Source organism: Triturus cristatus, chromosome 12, assembly GCF_964204655.1.
Source record: "Triturus cristatus chromosome 12, aTriCri1.1, whole genome shotgun sequence".
Taxonomy (NCBI): domain Eukaryota; kingdom Metazoa; phylum Chordata; class Amphibia; order Caudata; family Salamandridae; genus Triturus; species Triturus cristatus.
In genome coordinates, this window is record NC_140595.1 from 719980100 (window position 1) to 720000044 (window position 19945).

Sequence of the window (19945 nt, forward strand, 5' to 3'; positions counted from 1 at the left end):
TTACTGTAAGCTACATGCAAATATTTTGTTTGAAAGTATTCAAGTTGTCCCACATCAGAGTACTGATATTCTGCAATGCGCTTTTTAAAAACAATGTTTTTTTCATCATGCACGTTCTGTCCTAAAAACAAAAATTGCATGAGTATATCTCTGGATCTGTAAAAGGATACGCTTGCATGCAAACTCTCATGTGGCACTCAATTTTTTGGACCCTGTTGCACTCTGTTTTTGCGCTGCTTTTAGTCTACGACCCATATTACAGAAGTCTACCATCTCTGAGTATTTGTGACTCCTTTGTAAGTACCTTATCTTTAATCCTTGAAGAGCTCTATAATAAATGGGTCCGTCAAAGATTGCTTGAATGGAAGATAAAAGAAGGCCCACTTGTCTCACCAAATGCCGTAGAGAAACCTGATGTTTTACTCACGTAATCCTCAGTTAATTTTTGTTAGACATGGCATCCTTAAGGTGGCCTACCAGCGACCTTTTTGCTTTTCACCTCACGTTTTGCTCTATCTTTATGTTGGCCTTAGGACTCTAATCACTTTATCACTACTGTGAGAAAGTGGCTCTGTATATACTGTTCCCAAAAAGGTACAGTGTGCACAGAGTCCTCAGTGCCCAGAGGTTTGACAGAGGCTAAAGTTTGATATAACCTTACTCTCTAAAGTGGTAGCTTGCTCGAGCAGTAAGGCAGTATCCGAGGACAGTGTAAAGCATTTGTTGTACACACTCAGTCAGCAAATGGTCTCACACACTCAAGAACTGAACTCTAGGCCAATGGTTTGTATAAAAAATATATCGTTGTTTTATTTTAGAACCAACAATAGGTATCAAAATATACTTTCTCAGAATAAGATGCTTTAGTTAAAAACTTTGCAATAGGCAATTGACTTTTGCAGGTAATAGTTACAGTTTATTGCAATAGGAAACACAATTTCAAATACAATAATACATTGAGCTCAATGGGAATTTTAAGTTATATGCAATTAATTACTTTCAGGATTACTTTTCTAAATCCAGGACTGGATCCTAGATTCAGTCCTGGGACAGTTCTTGGAAACAAGTGAGTAAATTCGTTTTAGTAACTGTTGTGATTTTCAAGCAATATTTTGATATTTTAAAAGTTGACACTTAGAAATTTTTTCTGATCAAATTACCAATGTTATCCTATGGAAGGAAATTCACTTAGCAGGTAGGTGGGGTTATGGTTACTTTTTCTATGTCAGTGTTGGATCCTAGATCCAGCACTACTGTACCACCTGTAAGCAGTTGAGAAACTGCGTTCAAGTTATACAAGCGATTTTTAAGGAATATTTATAAGTTTGCAAAATCGACACTTAGAAGAAATTTTACAGAAAAACAGTCAATGGTTTCCTATGGAAGAAAATTCAAGTTACGGGTAAAGTACATTCTCGTTACTTTGGTAATTCAGTGCTGGGCTCCTAGGCTCAGTAATGGGACATCTATCTAAAACAGGTAAGCAATTACGTTTTCACAATTGGTACGATTTTTAAAGAATATTTGTAAGTTTCAAAAATCGACACTTAGAAACTTTGTCAGCAAAAAGCAAGCAATGATATCCTATGGAAGAAAATTCGAGTTACTGGTAAGTACGGTTAAAATTACTTTTCAGGGTCAGTACTGAGCTACAAGATGCAGCACTGAGGTCTCTCCTGATAACAGGTGAGTAAATCAGAATTCGTTGTTCGGCTGATTTTAGATGAATATTTTAAAGTTCCAAAACTCCACACTTAGAAGAAATTCCAAGTGGAACCAGTCAATGTTAGCCTATGGAAGAGAAGTGAGTTATCGGCTTTTAGGTAAGTACTCGACTGGCAGAGTTATGGTTCTGGGCATAGACTCAAGGGTCTCCCAGGGGAGTCCCAGTCTACTTGCCAAGCCCTAAACTCCCCTTTTATTACATATAATTTACCCCTAAGGTAGGCCCTAGGTAGTCCTAGGTGCATGATGCTATGCAAGTAAAAGATAAGATATGTACTTTGGTGGTTTGCATGTCCTGTAAGTACCAAACAGTCTATTTCATTTTTCACTACTGTGAGGTCTACCTCTCTCATAGGTTAGCATTGGGTATTCCCCTATACTTTTTATTTGGTAATTCCATATCGGAGAGGAGTAGCTTTATTTATTTATTGAAAATCCTACTTACTGGTGAGGTTGGATTTAACTTTACTATTTTAGAAATGCCACTTTTAGAGAGTGAACATTTCTCTGCACTTACTGCTCTATTTACCTGAAACCAGGCCCCAATACACATCTGGATTGCACTGGGTTACAGCAACATTTGTGCCTTCCCTGTAGAGAGCCACAACACAGGTTACTCAACTGCACCTGGGGGGTGAGCTCCGCTCCCCCTCCACCCACAATAGGTTCAAGAACGATAATTTATGTAAGTAAATACATTATAGCTACAGCTTATAATCATGTTAAATTAAATATTTTGTTGTTAGATGGTTTAAATATTTAAACCTCTGGTACATTTGGTAATTCTGTAAAAGCAGAACCCAACTGCCGTAACATTGCCAACCACAATGCCGTAATTTGGATTCGAACCAAGGTTGCTGCAGCCACAACGCAGAGTACTAACCACTATACGATCACGGCGAGCTACATGGGGTCAATGCCATACACTAACATGGAGAATTTATAATTTGGAACACTCAGGGCTGCTCCTGTGATAGGCTGGATGTATTCATTCCTTCCTCATTCCTCATACAGAGGCTGCGTCTCCTCAGTGGTTGATAGGCTGAAACCGTTTCCTGGCCGCCTGCTTGTGAACTGCCAGGAGTCAAAGATAACACATTACACTTGCGGGCCTGTGATGGGACACCAATGCAGAGAAACCCACTTGGCACAGACCTTCGATTCTGTCTATTAGACCTGCATCTTCCCTGCACCTTTCAAGCCATTTGTATGTGAAGCAAGAAAGAGTTAAGGAGTGATCCATCTACACTTATATAGGGAGGATGCCGCCGTGAGCTCCTCCCAGCTAATCACACGAACAGCAGTAAAGTAATATAAATACACAGTTGAGGGCGGGCTGCAAGGTCATGTTTTTGAGTAATTATTGAAACTGACCTCAGTGGCTCATTAGCAGAGCTGCGGCTAATGACTGGTTCCAAATCATGATGAAGCAAGCACCATGGCTCGTAGGGGACCCACAACACGCTTTTCTTAGCTCACTGAATTAAAGTATAAACTTCCGCCGTGTGTGAGTGGTAAAGGCTTGTTAATATGGTTCCTTTTCCAATTCAAGTCTGACAACAAGAGGTAGAAACCACGTGGCTTCGAAAGCTCTGGATTTTAGCCACCAACCACAGAGAAAGAGAGAACTGGCAGTATGAGAGTTGGAGAAAACAGGAGCGGGAGCAAGGAGCTCAAATGAGATTAATGGCGCGTAAATAGAGAGCGTAAAGGAACAGTTACACAGCTAAGAAAAGGGAAATAAAGACTAAGGAAAAAAACACAGAAAGAGCCTGTAGATGAAATTCTCTTCCTGGGACAGCAGATTAAGAGAAATTACATAGGGAGAGGTTAAGCATGTAACACGGGGGAGAATAAAAAAGAAAATGCAGTTTTATGAAGTGTGTTTGCCAAATCCAGCCAGCACTTTTGTTCTATTTCTCTCTTTGCATCTTTTATTGGTAAAGTAAGTTTCAAGTGCATGCCCAGGTATGATTGAGAGAGCAATGGTATAATAATTTGAAGCGTTTACACCAGTGCTAAAGTAGGAAGAGAGATGTAGCAAAGACATGATAGAGGTAGCGATAATAAATATGTGGAGAGGCAATAGTGACACAAAAATAAGCCACCTATTTATAAAACTGAAATTGAAGAAATACTAAAGGTTAACTTCTGAAATTGTAGCCGATAATAACAAGATTCTCGTTGTTGGCAGGATTCGAACCTGCGCGGGGAGACCCCAATGGATTTCAAGTCCATCGCCTTAACCACTCGGCCACAACAACTTACTGTAAGCTGCATGCAAATATTTTGTTTGAAAGTATTCAAGTTGTCCCACATCAGAGTACTGATATTCTGCAATGCGCTTTTTAAAAACAATGTTTTTTTCATCATGCACGTTCTGTCCTAAAAACAAAAATTGCATGAGTATATCTCTGGATCTGTAAAAGGATACGCTTGCATGCAAACTCTCATGTGGCACTCAATTTTTTGGACCCTGTTGCACTCTGTTTTTGCGCTGCTTTTAGTCTACGACCCATATTACAGAAGTCTACCATCTCTGAGTATTTGTGACTCCTTTGTAAGTACCTTATCTTTAATCCTTGAAGAGCTCTATAATAAATGGGTCCGTCAAAGATTGCTTGAATGGAAGATAAAAGAAGGCCCACTTGTCTCACCAAATGCCGTAGAGAAACCTGATGTTTTACTCACGTAATCCTCAGTTAATTTTTGTTAGACATGGCATCCTTAAGGTGGCCTACCAGCGACCTTTTTGCTTTTCACCTCACGTTTTGCTCTATCTTTATGTTGGCCTTAGGACTCTAATCACTTTATCACTACTGTGAGAAAGTGGCTCTGTATATACTGTTCCCAAAAAGGTACAGTGTGCACAGAGTCCTCAGTGCCCAGAGGTTTGACAGAGGCTAAAGTTTGATATAACCTTACTCTCTAAAGTGGTAGCTTGCTCGAGCAGTAAGGCAGTATCCGAGGACAGTGTAAAGCATTTGTTGTACACACTCAGTCAGCAAATGGTCTCACACACTCAAGAACTGAACTCTAGGCCAATGGTTTGTATAAAAAATATATCGTTGTTTTATTTTAGAACCAACAATAGGTATCAAAATATACTTTCTCAGAATAAGATGCTTTAGTTAAAAACTTTGCAATAGGCAATTGACTTTTGCAGGTAATAGTTACAGTTTATTGCAATAGGAAACACAATTTCAAATACAATAATACATTGAGCTCAATGGGAATTTTAAGTTATATGCAATTAATTACTTTCAGGATTACTTTTCTAAATCCAGGACTGGATCCTAGATTCAGTCCTGGGACAGTTCTTGGAAACAAGTGAGTAAATTCGTTTTAGTAACTGTTGTGATTTTCAAGCAATATGTTTCTATTTTAAAAGTTGACACTTAGAAATTTTTTCTGATCAAATTACCAATGTTATCCTATGGAAGGAAATTCACTTAGCAGGTAGGTGGGGTTATGGTTACTTTTTCTATGTCAGTGTTGGATCCTAGATCCAGCACTACTGTACCACCTGTAAGCAGTTGAGAAACTGCGTTTAAGTTATACAAGCGATTTTTAAGGAATATTTATAAGTTTGCAAAATCGACACTTAGAAGAAATTTTACAGAAAAACAGTCAATGGTTTCCTATGGAAGAAAATTCAAGTTACGGGTAAAGTACATTCTCGTTACTTTGGTAATTCAGTGCTGGGCTCCTAGGCTCAGTACTGGGACATCTATCTAAAACAGGTAAGCAATTACGTTTTCACAATTGGTACGATTTTTAAAGAATATTTGTACGTTTCAAAAATCGACACTTAGAAACTTTGTCAGCAAAAAGCAAGCAATGATATCCTATGGAAGAAAATTCGAGTTACTGGTAAGTACGGTTAAAATTACTTTTCAGGGTCAGTACTGAGCTACAAGATGCAGCACTGAGGTCTCTCCTGATAACAGGTGAGTAAATCAGAATTCGTTGTTCGGCTGATTTTAGATGAATATTTTAAAGTTCCAAAACTCCACACTTAGAAGAAATTCCAAGTGGAACCAGTCAATGTTAGCCTATGGAAGAGAAGTGAGTTATCGGCTTTTAGGTAAGTACTCGACTGGCAGAGTTATGGTTCTGGGCATAGACTCAAGGGTCTCCCAGGGGAGTCCCAGTCTACTTGCCAAGCCCTAAACTCCCCTTTTATTACATATAATTTACCCCTAAGGTAGGCCCTAGGTAGTCCTAGGTGCATGATGCTATGCAAGTAAAAGATAAGATATGTACTTTGGTGGTTTGCATGTCCTGTAAGTACCAAACAGTCTATTTCATTTTTCACTACTGTGAGGTCTACCTCTCTCATAGGTTAGCATTGGGTATTCCCCTATACTTTTTATTTGGTAATTCCATATCGGAGAGGAGTAGCTTTATTTATTTATTGAAAATCCTACTTACTGGTGAGGTTGGATTTAACTTTACTATTTTAGAAATGCCACTTTTAGAGAGTGAACATTTCTCTGCACTTACTGCTCTATTTACCTGAAACCAGGCCCCAATACACATCTGGATTGCGCTGGGTGACAGCAACATTTGTGCCTTCCCTGTAGAGAGCCACAACACAGGTTACTCAACTGCACCTGGGGGGTGAGCTCCGCTCCCCCTCCACCCACAATAGGTTCAAGAACGATAATTTATGTAAGTAAATACATTATAGCTACAGCTTATAATCATGTTAAATTAAATATTTTGTTGTTAGATGGTTTAAATATTTAAACCTCTGGTACATTTGGTAATTCTGTAAAAGCAGAACCCAACTGCCGTAACATTGCCAACCACAATGCCGTAATTTGGATTCGAACCAAGGTTGCTGCAGCCACAACGCAGAGTACTAACCACTATACGATCACGGCGAGCTACATGGGGTCAATGCCATACACTAACATGGAGAATTTATAATTTGGAACACTCAGGGCTGCTCCTGTGATAGGCTGGATGTACTCATTCCTTCCTCATTCCTCATACAGAGGCTGCGTCTCCTCAGTGGTTGATAGGCTGAAACCGTTTCCTGGCCGCCTGCTTGTGAACTGCCAGGAGTCAAAGATAACACATTACACTTGCGGGCCTGTGATGGGACACCAATGCAGAGAAACCCACTTGGCACAGACCTTCGATTCTGTCTATTAGACCTGCATCTTCCCTGCACCTTTCAAGCCATTTGTATGTGAAGCAAGAAAGAGTTAAGGAGTGATCCATCTACACTTTTATAGGGAGGATGCCGCCGTGAGCTCCTCCCAGCTAATCACACGAACAGCAGTAAAGTAATATAAATACACAGTTGAGGGCGGGCTGCAAGGTCATGTTTTTGAGTAATTATTGAAACTGACCTCAGTGGCTCATTAGCAGAGCTGCGGCTAATGACTGGTTCCAAATCATGATGAAGCAAGCACCATGGCTCGTAGGGGACCCACAACACGCTTTTCTTAGCTCACTGAATTAAAGTATAAACTTCCGCCGTGTGTGAGTGGTAAAGGCTTGTTAATATGGTTCCTTTTCCAATTCAAGTCTGACAACAAGAGGCAGAAACCACGTGGCTTCGAAAGCTCTGGATTTTAGCCACCAACCACAGAGAAAGAGAGAACTGGCAGTATGAGAGTTGGAGAAAACAGGAGCGGGAGCAAGGAGCTCAAATGAGATTAATGGCGCGTAAATAGAGAGCGTAAAGGAACAGTTACACAGCTAAGAAAAGGGAAAGAAAGACTAAGGAAAAAAACACAGAAAGAGCCTGTAGATGAAATTCTCTTCCTGGGACAGCAGATTAAGAGAAATTACATAGGGAGAGGTTAAGCATGTAACACGGGGGAGAATAAAAAAGAAAATGCAGTTTTATGAAGTGTGTTTGCCAAATCCAGCCAGCACTTTTGTTCTATTTCTCTCTTTGCATCTTTTATTGGTAAAGTAAGTTTCAAGTGCATGCCCAGGTATGATTGAGAGAGCAATGGTATAATAATTTGAAGCGTTTACACCAGTGCTAAAGTAGGAAGAGAGATGTAGCAAAGACATGATAGAGGTAGCGATAATAAATATGTGGAGAGGCAATAGTGACACAAAAATAAGCCACCTATTTATAAAACTGAAATTGAAGAAATACTAAAGGTTAACTTCTGAAATTGTAGCCGATAATAACAAGATTCTCGTTGTTGGCAGGATTCGAACCTGCGCGGGGAGACCCCAATGGATTTCAAGTCCATCGCCTTAACCACTCGGCCACAACAACTTACTGTAAGCTGCATGCAAATATTTTGTTTGAAAGTATTCAAGTTGTCCCACATCAGAGTACTGATATTCTGCAATGCGCTTTTTAAAAACAATGTTTTTTTCATCATGCACGTTCTGTCCTAAAAACAAAAATTGCATGAGTATATCTCTGGATCTGTAAAAGGATACGCTTGCATGCAAACTCTCATGTGGCACTCAATTTTTTGGACCCTGTTGCACTCTGTTTTTGCGCTGCTTTTAGTCTACGACCCATATTACAGAAGTCTACCATCTCTGAGTATTTGTGACTCCTTTGTAAGTACCTTATCTTTAATCCTTGAAGAGCTCTATAATAAATGGGTCCGTCAAAGATTGCTTGAATGGAAGATAAAAGAAGGCCCACTTGTCTCACCAAATGCTGTAGAGAAACCTGATGTTTTACTCACGTAATCCTCAGTTAATTTTTGTTAGACATGGCATCCTTAAGGTGGCCTACCAGCGACCTTTTTGCTTTTCACCTCACGTTTTGCTCTATCTTTATGTTGGCCTTAGGACTCTAATCACTTTATCACTACTGTGAGAAAGTGGCTCTGTATATACTGTTCCCAAAAAGGTACAGTGTGCACAGAGTCCTCAGTGCCCAGAGGTTTGACAGAGGCTAAAGTTTGATATAACCTTACTCTCTAAAGTGGTAGCTTGCTCGAGCAGTAAGGCAGTATCCGAGGACAGTGTAAAGCATTTGTTGTACACACTCAGTCAGCAAATGGTCTCACACACTCAAGAACTGAACTCTAGGCCAATGGTTTGTATAAAAAATATATCGTTGTTTTATTTTAGAACCAACAATAGGTATCAAAATATACTTTCTCAGAATAAGATGCTTTAGTTAAAAACTTTGCAATAGGCAATTGACTTTTGCAGGTAATAGTTACAGTTTATTGCAATAGGAAACACAATTTCAAATACAATAATACATTGAGCTCAATGGGAATTTTAAGTTATATGCAATTAATTACTTTCAGGATTACTTTTCTAAATCCAGGACTGGATCCTAGATTCAGTCCTGGGACAGTTCTTGGAAACAAGTGAGTAAATTCGTTTTAGTAACTGTTGTGATTTTCAAGCAATATTTTGCTATTTTAAAAGTTGACACTTAGAAATTTTTTCTGATCAAATTACCAATGTTATCCTATGGAAGTAAATTCACTTAGCAGGTAGGTGGGGTTATGGTTACTTTTTCTATGTCAGTGTTGGATCCTAGATCCAGCACTACTGTACCACCTGTAAGCAGTTGAGAAACTGCGTTTAAGTTATACAAGCGATTTTTAAGGAATATTTATAAGTTTGCAAAATCGACACTTAGAAGAAATTTTACAGAAAAACAGTCAATGGTTTCCTATGGAAGAAAATTCAAGTTACGGGTAAAGTACATTCTCGTTACTTTGGTAATTCAGTGCTGGGCTCCTAGGCTCAGTACTGGGACATCTATCTAAAACAGGTAAGCAATTACGTTTTCACAATTGGTACGATTTTTAAAGAATATTTGTAAGTTTCAAAAATCGACACTTAGAAACTTTGTCAGCAAAAAGCAAGCAATGATATCCTATGGAAGAAAATTCGAGTTACTGGTAAGTACGGTTAAAATTACTTTTCAGGGTCAGTACTGAGCTACAAGATGCAGCACTGAGGTCTCTCCTGATAACAGGTGAGTAAATCAGAATTCGTTGTTCGGCTGATTTTAGATGAATATTTTAAAGTTCCAAAACTCCACACTTAGAAGAAATTCCAAGTGGAACCAGTCAATGTTAGCCTATGGAAGAGAAGTGAGTTATCGGCTTTTAGGTAAGTACTCGACTGGCAGAGTTATGGTTCTGGGCATAGACTCAAGGGTCTCCCAGGGGAGTCCCAGTCTACTTGCCAAGCCCTAAACTCCCCTTTTATTACATATAATTTACCCCTAAGGTAGGCCCTAGGTAGTCCTAGGTGCATGATGCTATGCAAGTAAAAGATAAGATATGTACTTTGGTGGTTTGCATGTCCTGTAAGTACCAAACAGTCTATTTCATTTTTCACTACTGTGAGGTCTACCTCTCTCATAGGTTAGCATTGGGTATTCCCCTATACTTTTTATTTGGTAATTCCATATCGGAGAGGAGTAGCTTTATTTATTTATTGAAAATCCTACTTACTGGTGAGGTTGGATTTAACTTTACTATTTTAGAAATGCCACTTTTAGAGAGTGAACATTTCTCTGCACTTACTGCTCTATTTACCTGAAACCAGGCCCCAATACACATCTGGATTGCGCTGGGTGACAGCAACATTTGTGCCTTCCCTGTAGAGAGCCACAACACAGGTTACTCAACTGCACCTGGGGGGTGAGCTCCGCTCCCCCTCCACCCACAATAGGTTCAAGAACGATAATTTATGTAAGTAAATACATTATAGCTACAGCTTATAATCATGTTAAATTAAATATTTTGTTGTTAGATGGTTTAAATATTTAAACCTCTGGTACATTTGGTAATTCTGTAAAAGCAGAACCCAACTGCCGTAACATTGCCAACCACAATGCCGTAATTTGGATTCGAACCAAGGTTGCTGCGGCCACAACGCAGAGTACTAACCACTATACGATCACGGCGAGCTACATGGGGTCAATGCCATACACTAACATGGAGAATTTATAATTTGGAACACTCAGGGCTGCTCCTGTGATAGGCTGGATGTATTCATTCCTTCCTCATTCCTCATACAGAGGCTGCGTCTCCTCAGTGGTTGATAGGCTGAAACCGTTTCCTGGCCGCCTGCTTGTGAAATGCCAGGAGTCAAAGATAACACATTACACTTGCGGGCCTGTGATGGGACACCAATGCAGAGAAACCCACTTGGCACAGACCTTCGATTCTGTCTATTAGACCTGCATCTTCCCTGCACGTTTCAAGCCATTTGTATGTGAAGCAAGAAAGAGTTAAGGAGTGATCCATCTACACTTTTATAGGGAGGATGCCGCCGTGAGCTCCTCCCAGCTAATCACACGAACAGCAGTAAAGTAATATAAATACACAGTTGAGGGCGGGCTGCAAGGTCATGTTTTTGAGTAATTATTGAAACTGACCTCAGTGGCTCATTAGCAGAGCTGCGGCTAATGACTGGTTCCAAATCATGATGAAGCAAGCACCATGGCTCGTAGGGGACCCACAACACGCTTTTCTTAGCTCACTGAATTAAAGTATAAACTTCCGCCGTGTGTGAGTGGTAAAGGCTTGTTAATATGGTTCCTTTTCCAATTCAAGTCTGACAACAAGAGGCAGAAACCACGTGGCTTCGAAAGCTCTGGATTTTAGCCACCAACCACAGAGAAAGAGAGAACTGGCAGTATGAGAGTTGGAGAAAACAGGAGCGGGAGCAAGGAGCTCAAATGAGATTAATGGCGCGTAAATAGAGAGCGTAAAGGAACAGTTACACAGCTAAGAAAAGGGAAAGAAAGACTAAGGAAAAAAACACAGAAAGAGCCTGTAGATGAAATTCTCTTCCTGGGACAGCAGATTAAGAGAAATTACATAGGGAGAGGTTAAGCATGTAACACGGGGGAGAATAAAAAAGAAAATGCAGTTTTATGAAGTGTGTTTGCCAAATCCAGCCAGCACTTTTGTTCTATTTCTCTCTTTGCATCTTTTATTGGTAAAGTAAGTTTCAAGTGCATGCCCAGGTATGATTGAGAGAGCAATGGTATAATAATTTGAAGCGTTTACACCAGTGCTAAAGTAGGAAGAGAGATGTAGCAAAGACATGATAGAGGTAGCGATAATAAATATGTGGAGAGGCAATAGTGACACAAAAATAAGCCACCTATTTATAAAACTGAAATTGAAGAAATACTAAAGGTTAACTTCTGAAATTGTAGCCGATAATAACAAGATTCTCGTTGTTGGCAGGATTCGAACCTGCGCGGGGAGACCCCAATGGATTTCAAGTCCATCGCCTTAACCACTCGGCCACAACAACTTACTGTAAGCTGCATGCAAATATTTTGTTTGAAAGTATTCAAGTTGTCCCACATCAGAGTACTGATATTCTGCAATGCGCTTTTTAAAAACAATGTTTTTTTCATCATGCACGTTCTGTCCTAAAAACAAAAATTGCATGAGTATATCTCTGGATCTGTAAAAGGATACGCTTGCATGCAAACTCTCATGTGGCACTCAATTTTTTGGACCCTGTTGCACTCTGTTTTTGCGCTGCTTTTAGTCTACGACCCATATTACAGAAGTCTACCATCTCTGAGTATTTGTGACTCCTTTGTAAGTACCTTATCTTTAATCCTTGAAGAGCTCTATAATAAATGGGTCCGTCAAAGATTGCTTGAATGGAAGATAAAAGAAGGCCCACTTGTCTCACCAAATGCCGTAGAGAAACCTGATGTTTTACTCACGTAATCCTCAGTTAATTTTTGTTAGACATGGCATCCTTAAGGTGGCCTACCAGCGACCTTTTTGCTTTTCACCTCACGTTTTGCTCTATCTTTATGTTGGCCTTAGGACTCTAATCACTTTATCACTACTGTGAGAAAGTGGCTCTGTATATACTGTTCCCAAAAAGGTACAGTGTGCACAGAGTCCTCAGTGCCCAGAGGTTTGACAGAGGCTAAAGTTTGATATAACCTTACTCTCTAAAGTGGTAGCTTGCTCGAGCAGTAAGGCAGTATCCGAGGACAGTGTAAAGCATTTGTTGTACACACTCAGTCAGCAAATGGTCTCACACACTCAAGAACTGAACTCTAGGCCAATGGTTTGTATAAAAAATATATCGTTGTTTTATTTTAGAACCAACAATAGGTATCAAAATATACTTTCTCAGAATAAGATGCTTTAGTTAAAAACTTTGCAATAGGCAATTGACTTTTGCAGGTAATAGTTACAGTTTATTGCAATAGGAAACACAATTTCAAATACAATAATACATTGAGCTCAATGGGAATTTTAAGTTATATGCAATTAATTACTTTCAGGATTACTTTTCTAAATCCAGGACTGGATCCTAGATTCAGTCCTGGGACAGTTCTTGGAAACAAGTGAGTAAATTCGTTTTAGTAACTGTTGTGATTTTCAAGCAATATTTTGCTATTTTAAAAGTTGACACTTAGAAATTTTTTCTGATCAAATTACCAATGTTATCCTATGGAAGGAAATTCACTTAGCAGGTAGGTGGGGTTATGGTTACTTTTTCTATGTCAGTGTTGGATCCTAGATCCAGCACTACTGTACCACCTGTAAGCAGTTGAGAAACTGCGTTTAAGTTATACAAGCGATTTTTAAGGAATATTTATAAGTTTGCAAAATCGACACTTAGAAGAAATTTTACAGAAAAACAGTCAATGGTTTCCTATGGAAGAAAATTCAAGTTACGGGTAAAGTACATTCTCGTTACTTTGGTAATTCAGTGCTGGGCTCCTAGGCTCAGTACTGGGACATCTATCTAAAACAGGTAAGCAATTACGTTTTCACAATTGGTACGATTTTTAAAGAATATTTGGAAGTTTCAAAAATCGACACTTAGAAACTTTGTCAGCAAAAAGCAAGCAATGATATCCTATGGAAGAAAATTCGAGTTACTGGTAAGTACGGTTAAAATTACTTTTCAGGGTCAGTACTGAGCTACAAGATGCAGCACTGAGGTCTCTCCTGATAACAGGTGAGTAAATCAGAATTCGTTGTTCGGCTGATTTTAGATGAATATTTTAAAGTTCCAAAACTCCACACTTAGAAGAAATTCCAAGTGGAACCAGTCAATGTTAGCCTATGGAAGAGAAGTGAGTTATCGGCTTTTAGGTAAGTACTCGACTGGCAGAGTTATGGTTCTGGGCATAGACTCAAGGGTCTCCCAGGGGAGTCCCAGTCTACTTGCCAAGCCCTAAACTCCCCTTTTATTACATATAATTTACCCCTAAGATAGGCCCTAGGTAGTCCTAGGTGCATGATGCTATGCAAGTAAAAGATAAGATATGTATTTTGGTGGTTTGCATGTCCTGTAAGTACCAAACAGTCTATTTCATTTTTCACTACTGTGAGGTCTACCTCTCTCATAGGTTAGCATTGGGTATTCCCCTATACTTTTTATTTGGTAATTCCATATCGGAGAGGAGTAGCTTTATTTATTTATTGAAAATCCTACTTACTGGTGAGGTTGGATTTAACTTTACTATTTTAGAAATGCCACTTTTAGAGAGTGAACATTTCTCTGCACTTACTGCTCTATTTACCTGAAACCAGGCCCCAATACACATCTGGATTGCGCTGGGTGACAGCAACATTTGTGCCTTCCCTGTAGAGAGCCACAACACAGGTTACTCAACTGCACCTGGGGGGTGAGCTCCGCTCCCCCTCCACCCACAATAGGTTCAAGAACGATAATTTATGTAAGTAAATACATTATAGCTACAGCTTATAATCATGTTAAATTAAATATTTTGTTGTTAGATGGTTTAAATATTTAAACCTCTGGTACATTTGGTAATTCTGTAAAAGCAGAACCCAACTGCCGTAACATTGCCAACCACAATTCCGTAATTTGGATTCGAACCAAGGTTGCTGCGGCCACAACGCAGAGTACTAACTACTATACGATCACGGCGAGCTACATGGGGTCAATGCCATACACTAACATGGAGAATTTATAATTTGGAACACTCAGGGCTGCTCCTGTGATAGGCTGGATGTATTCATTCCTTCCTCATTCCTCATACAGAGGCTGCGTCTCCTCAGTGGTTGATAGGCTGAAACCGTTTCCTGGCCGCCTGCTTGTGAACTGCCAGGAGTCAAAGATAACACATTACACTTGCGGGCCTGTGATGGGACACCAATGCAGAGAAACCCACTTGGCACAGACCTTCGATTCTGTCTATTAGACCTACATCTTCCCTGCACCTTTCAAGCCATTTGTATGTGAAGCAAGAAAGAGTTAAGGAGTGATCCATCTACACTTTTATAGGGAGGATGCCGCCGTGAGCTCCTCCCAGCTAATCACACGAACAGCAGTAAAGTAATATAAATACACAGTTGAGGGCGGGCTGCAAGGTCATGTTTTTGAGTAATTATTGAAACTGACCTCAGTGGCTCATTAGCAGAGCTGCGGCTAATGACTGGTTCCAAATCATGATGAAGCAAGCACCATGGCTCGTAGGGGACCCACAACACGCTTTTCTTAGCTCACTGAATTAAAGTATAAACTTCCGCCGTGTGTGAGTGGTAAAGGCTTGTTAATATGGTTCCTTTTCCAATTCAAGTCTGACAACAAGAGGCAGAAACCACGTGGCTTCGAAAGCTCTGGATTTTAGCCACCAACCACAGAGAAAGAGAGAACTGGCAGTATGAGAGTTGGAGAAAACAGGAGCGGGAGCAAGGAGCTCAAATGAGATTAATGGCGCGTAAATAGAGAGCGTAAAGGAACAGTTACACAGCTAAGAAAAGGGAAAGAAAGACTAAGGAAAAAAACACAGAAAGAGCCTGTAGATGAAATTCTCTTCCTGGGACAGCAGATTAAGAGAAATTACATAGGGAGAGGTTAAGCATGTAACACGGGGGAGAATAAAAAAGAAAATGCAGTTTTATGAAGTGTGTTTGCCAAATCCAGCCAGCACTTTTGTTCTATTTCTCTCTTTGCATCTTTTATTGGTAAAGTAAGTTTCAAGTGCATGCCCAGGTATGATTGAGAGAGCAATGGTATAATAATTTGAAGCGTTTACACCAGTGCTAAAGTAGGAAGAGAGATGTAGCAAAGACATGATAGAGGTAGCGATAATAAATATGTGGAGAGGCAATAGTGACACAAAAATAAGCCACCTATTTATAAAACTGAAATTGAAGAAATACTAAAGGTTAACTTCTGAAATTGTAGCCGATAATAACAAGATTCTCGTTGTTGGCAGGATTCGAACCTGCGCGGGGAGACCCCAATGGATTTCAAGTCCATCGCCTTAACCACTCGGCCACAACAACTTACTGTAAGCTACATGCAAATATTTTGTTTGAAAGTATTCAAGTTGTCCCACATCAGAGTACTGATATTCTGCAATGCGCTTTTTAAAAACAATGTTTTTTTCATCATGCACGTTCTGTCCTAAAAACAAAAATTGCATGAGTATATCTCTGGATCTGTAAAAGGATACGCTTGCATGCAAACTCTCATGTGGCACTCAATTTTTTGGACCCTGTTGCACTCTGTTTTTGCGCTGCTTTTAGTCTACGACCCATATTACAGAAGTCTACCATCTCTGAGTATTTGTGACTCCTTTGTAAGTACCTTATCTTTAATCCTTGAAGAGCTCTATAATAAATGGGTCCGTCAAAGATTGCTTGAATGGAAGATAAAAGAAGGCCCACTTGTCTCACCAAATGCCGTAGAGAAACCTGATGTTTTACTCACGTAATCCTCAGTTAATTTTTGTTAGACATGGCATCCTTAAGGTGGCCTACCAGCGACCTTTTTGCTTTTCACCTCACGTTTTGCTCTATCTTTATGTTGGCCTTAGGACTCTAATCACTTTATCACTACTGTGAGAAAGTGGCTCTGTATATACTGTTCCCAAAAAGGTACAGTGTGCACAGAGTCCTCAGTGCCCAGAGGTTTGACAGAGGCTAAAGTTTGATATAACCTTACTCTCTAAAGTGGTAGCTTGCTCGAGCAGTAAGGCAGTATCCGAGGACAGTGTAAAGCATTTGTTGTACACACTCAGTCAGCAAATGGTCTCACACACTCAAGAACTGAACTCTAGGCCAATGGTTTGTATAAAAAATATATCGTTGTTTTATTTTAGAACCAACAATAGGTATCAAAATATACTTTCTCAGAATAAGATGCTTTAGTTAAAAACTTTGCAATAGGCAATTGACTTTTGCAGGTAATAGTTACAGTTTATTGCAATAGGAAACACAATTTCAAATACAATAATACATTGAGCTCAATGGGAATTTTAAGTTATATGCAATTAATTACTTTCAGGATTACTTTTCTAAATCCAGGACTGGATCCTAGATTCAGTCCTGGGACAGTTCTTGGAAACAAGTGAGTAAATTCGTTTTAGTAACTGTTGTGATTTTCAAGCAATATTTTGATATTTTAAAAGTTGACACTTAGAAATTTTTTCTGATCAAATTACCAATGTTATCCTATGGAAGGAAATTCACTTAGCAGGTAGGTGGGGTTATGGTTACTTTTTCTATGTCAGTGTTGGATCCTAGATCCAGCACTACTGTACCACCTGTAAGCAGTTGAGAAACTGCGTTCAAGTTATACAAGCGATTTTTAAGGAATATTTATAAGTTTGCAAAATCGACACTTAGAAGAAATTTTACAGAAAAACAGTCAATGGTTTCCTATGGAAGAAAATTCAAGTTACGGGTAAAGTACATTCTCGTTACTTTGGTAATTCAGTGCTGGGCTCCTAGGCTCAGTAATGGGACATCTATCTAAAACAGGTAAGCAATTACGTTTTCACAATTGGTACGATTTTTAAAGAATATTTGTAAGTTTCAAAAATCGACACTTAGAAACTTTGTCAGCAAAAAGCAAGCAATGATATCCTATGGAAGAAAATTCGAGTTACTGGTAAGTACGGTTAAAATTACTTTTCAGGGTCAGTACTGAGCTACAAGATGCAGCACTGAGGTCTCTCCTGATAACAGGTGAGTAAATCAGAATTCGTTGTTCGGCTGATTTTAGATGAATATTTTAAAGTTCCAAAACTCCACACTTAGAAGAAATTCCAAGTGGAACCAGTCAATGTTAGCCTATGGAAGAGAAGTGAGTTATCGGCTTTTAGGTAAGTACTCGACTGGCAGAGTTATGGTTCTGGGCATAGACTCAAGGGTCTCCCAGGGGAGTCCCAGTCTACTTGCCAAGCCCTAAACTCCCCTTTTATTACATATAATTTACCCCTAAGGTAGGCCCTAGGTAGTCCTAGGTGCATGATGCTATGCAAGTAAAAGATAAGATATGTACTTTGGTGGTTTGCATGTCCTGTAAGTACCAAACAGTCTATTTCATTTTTCACTACTGTGAGGTCTACCTCTCTCATAGGTTAGCATTGGGTATTCCCCTATACTTTTTATTTGGTAATTCCATATCGGAGAGGAGTAGCTTTATTTATTTATTGAAAATCCTACTTACTGGTGAGGTTGGATTTAACTTTACTATTTTAGAAATGCCACTTTTAGAGAGTGAACATTTCTCTGCACTTACTGCTCTATTTACCTGAAACCAGGCCCCAATACACATCTGGATTGCACTGGGTTACAGCAACATTTGTGCCTTCCCTGTAGAGAGCCACAACACAGGTTACTCAACTGCACCTGGGGGGTGAGCTCCGCTCCCCCTCCACCCACAATAGGTTCAAGAACGATAATTTATGTAAGTAAATACATTATAGCTACAGCTTATAATCATGTTAAATTAAATATTTTGTTGTTAGATGGTTTAAATATTTAAACCTCTGGTACATTTGGTAATTCTGTAAAAGCAGAACCCAACTGCCGTAACATTGCCAACCACAATGCCGTAATTTGGATTCGAACCAAGGTTGCTGCAGCCACAACGCAGAGTACTAACCACTATACGATCACGGCGAGCTACATGGGGTCAATGCCATACACTAACATGGAGAATTTATAATTTGGAACACTCAGGGCTGCTCCTGTGATAGGCTGGATGTATTCATTCCTTCCTCATTCCTCATACAGAGGCTGCGTCTCCTCAGTGGTTGATAGGCTGAAACCGTTTCCTGGCCGCCTGCTTGTGAACTGCCAGGAGTCAAAGATAACACATTACACTTGCGGGCCTGTGATGGGACACCAATGCAGAGAAACCCACTTGGCACAGACCTTCGATTCTGTCTATTAGACCTGCATCTTCCCTGCACCTTTCAAGCCATTTGTATGTGAAGCAAGAAAGAGTTAAGGAGTGATCCATCTACACTTATATAGGGAGGATGCCGCCGTGAGCTCCTCCCAGCTAATCACACGAACAGCAGTAAAGTAATATAAATACACAGTTGAGGGCGGGCTGCAAGGTCATGTTTTTGAGTAATTATTGAAACTGACCTCAGTGGCTCATTAGCAGAGCTGCGGCTAATGACTGGTTCCAAATCATGATGAAGCAAGCACCATGGCTCGTAGGGGACCCACAACACGCTTTTCTTAGCTCACTGAATTAAAGTATAAACTTCCGCCGTGTGTGAGTGGTAAAGGCTTGTTAATATGGTTCCTTTTCCAATTCAAGTCTGACAACAAGAGGTAGAAACCACGTGGCTTCGAAAGCTCTGGATTTTAGCCACCAACCACAGAGAAAGAGAGAACTGGCAGTATGAGAGTTGGAGAAAACAGGAGCGGGAGCAAGGAGCTCAAATGAGATTAATGGCGCGTAAATAGAGAGCGTAAAGGAACAGTTACACAGCTAAGAAAAGGGAAATAAAGACTAAGGAAAAAAACACAGAAAGAGCCTGTAGATGAAATTCTCTTCCTGGGACAGCAGATTAAGAGAAATTACATAGGGAGAGGTTAAGCATGTAACACGGGGGAGAATAAAAAAGAAAATGCAGTTTTATGAAGTGTGTTTGCCAAATCCAGCCAGCACTTTTGTTCTATTTCTCTCTTTGCATCTTTTATTGGTAAAGTAAGTTTCAAGTGCATGCCCAGGTATGATTGAGAGAGCAATGGTATAATAATTTGAAGCGTTTACACCAGTGCTAAAGTAGGAAGAGAGATGTAGCAAAGACATGATAGAGGTAGCGATAATAAATATGTGGAGAGGCAATAGTGACACAAAAATAAGCCACCTATTTATAAAACTGAAATTGAAGAAATACTAAAGGTTAACTTCTGAAATTGTAGCCGATAATAACAAGATTCTCGTTGTTGGCAGGATTCGAACCTGCGCGGGGAGACCCCAATGGATTTCAAGTCCATCGCCTTAACCACTCGGCCACAACAAC

The 19945-nt window shown here is 39.8% G+C and overlaps 5 non-coding genes across 5 annotated transcripts; all 5 read right to left on the reverse strand.

Moving 5' to 3' along the window:
• Positions 1-3907: 3907 nt before the first annotated feature.
• On the reverse strand, positions 3908-3989 carry TRNAS-UGA (transfer RNA serine (anticodon UGA)). Its single transcript has one exon. It is a non-coding gene; the product is annotated as a tRNA-Ser (tRNA).
• Positions 3990-7896: 3907 nt separating this feature from the next.
• TRNAS-UGA (transfer RNA serine (anticodon UGA)) lies at positions 7897-7978 on the reverse strand. The gene has a single exon. It is a non-coding gene; the product is annotated as a tRNA-Ser (tRNA).
• Positions 7979-11885: 3907 nt separating this feature from the next.
• Positions 11886-11967, reverse strand: TRNAS-UGA (transfer RNA serine (anticodon UGA)). Its single transcript has one exon. It is a non-coding gene; the product is annotated as a tRNA-Ser (tRNA).
• Positions 11968-15874: 3907 nt separating this feature from the next.
• TRNAS-UGA (transfer RNA serine (anticodon UGA)) lies at positions 15875-15956 on the reverse strand. Its single transcript has one exon. It is a non-coding gene; the product is annotated as a tRNA-Ser (tRNA).
• Positions 15957-19863: 3907 nt separating this feature from the next.
• TRNAS-UGA (transfer RNA serine (anticodon UGA)) lies at positions 19864-19945 on the reverse strand. The gene has a single exon. It is a non-coding gene; the product is annotated as a tRNA-Ser (tRNA).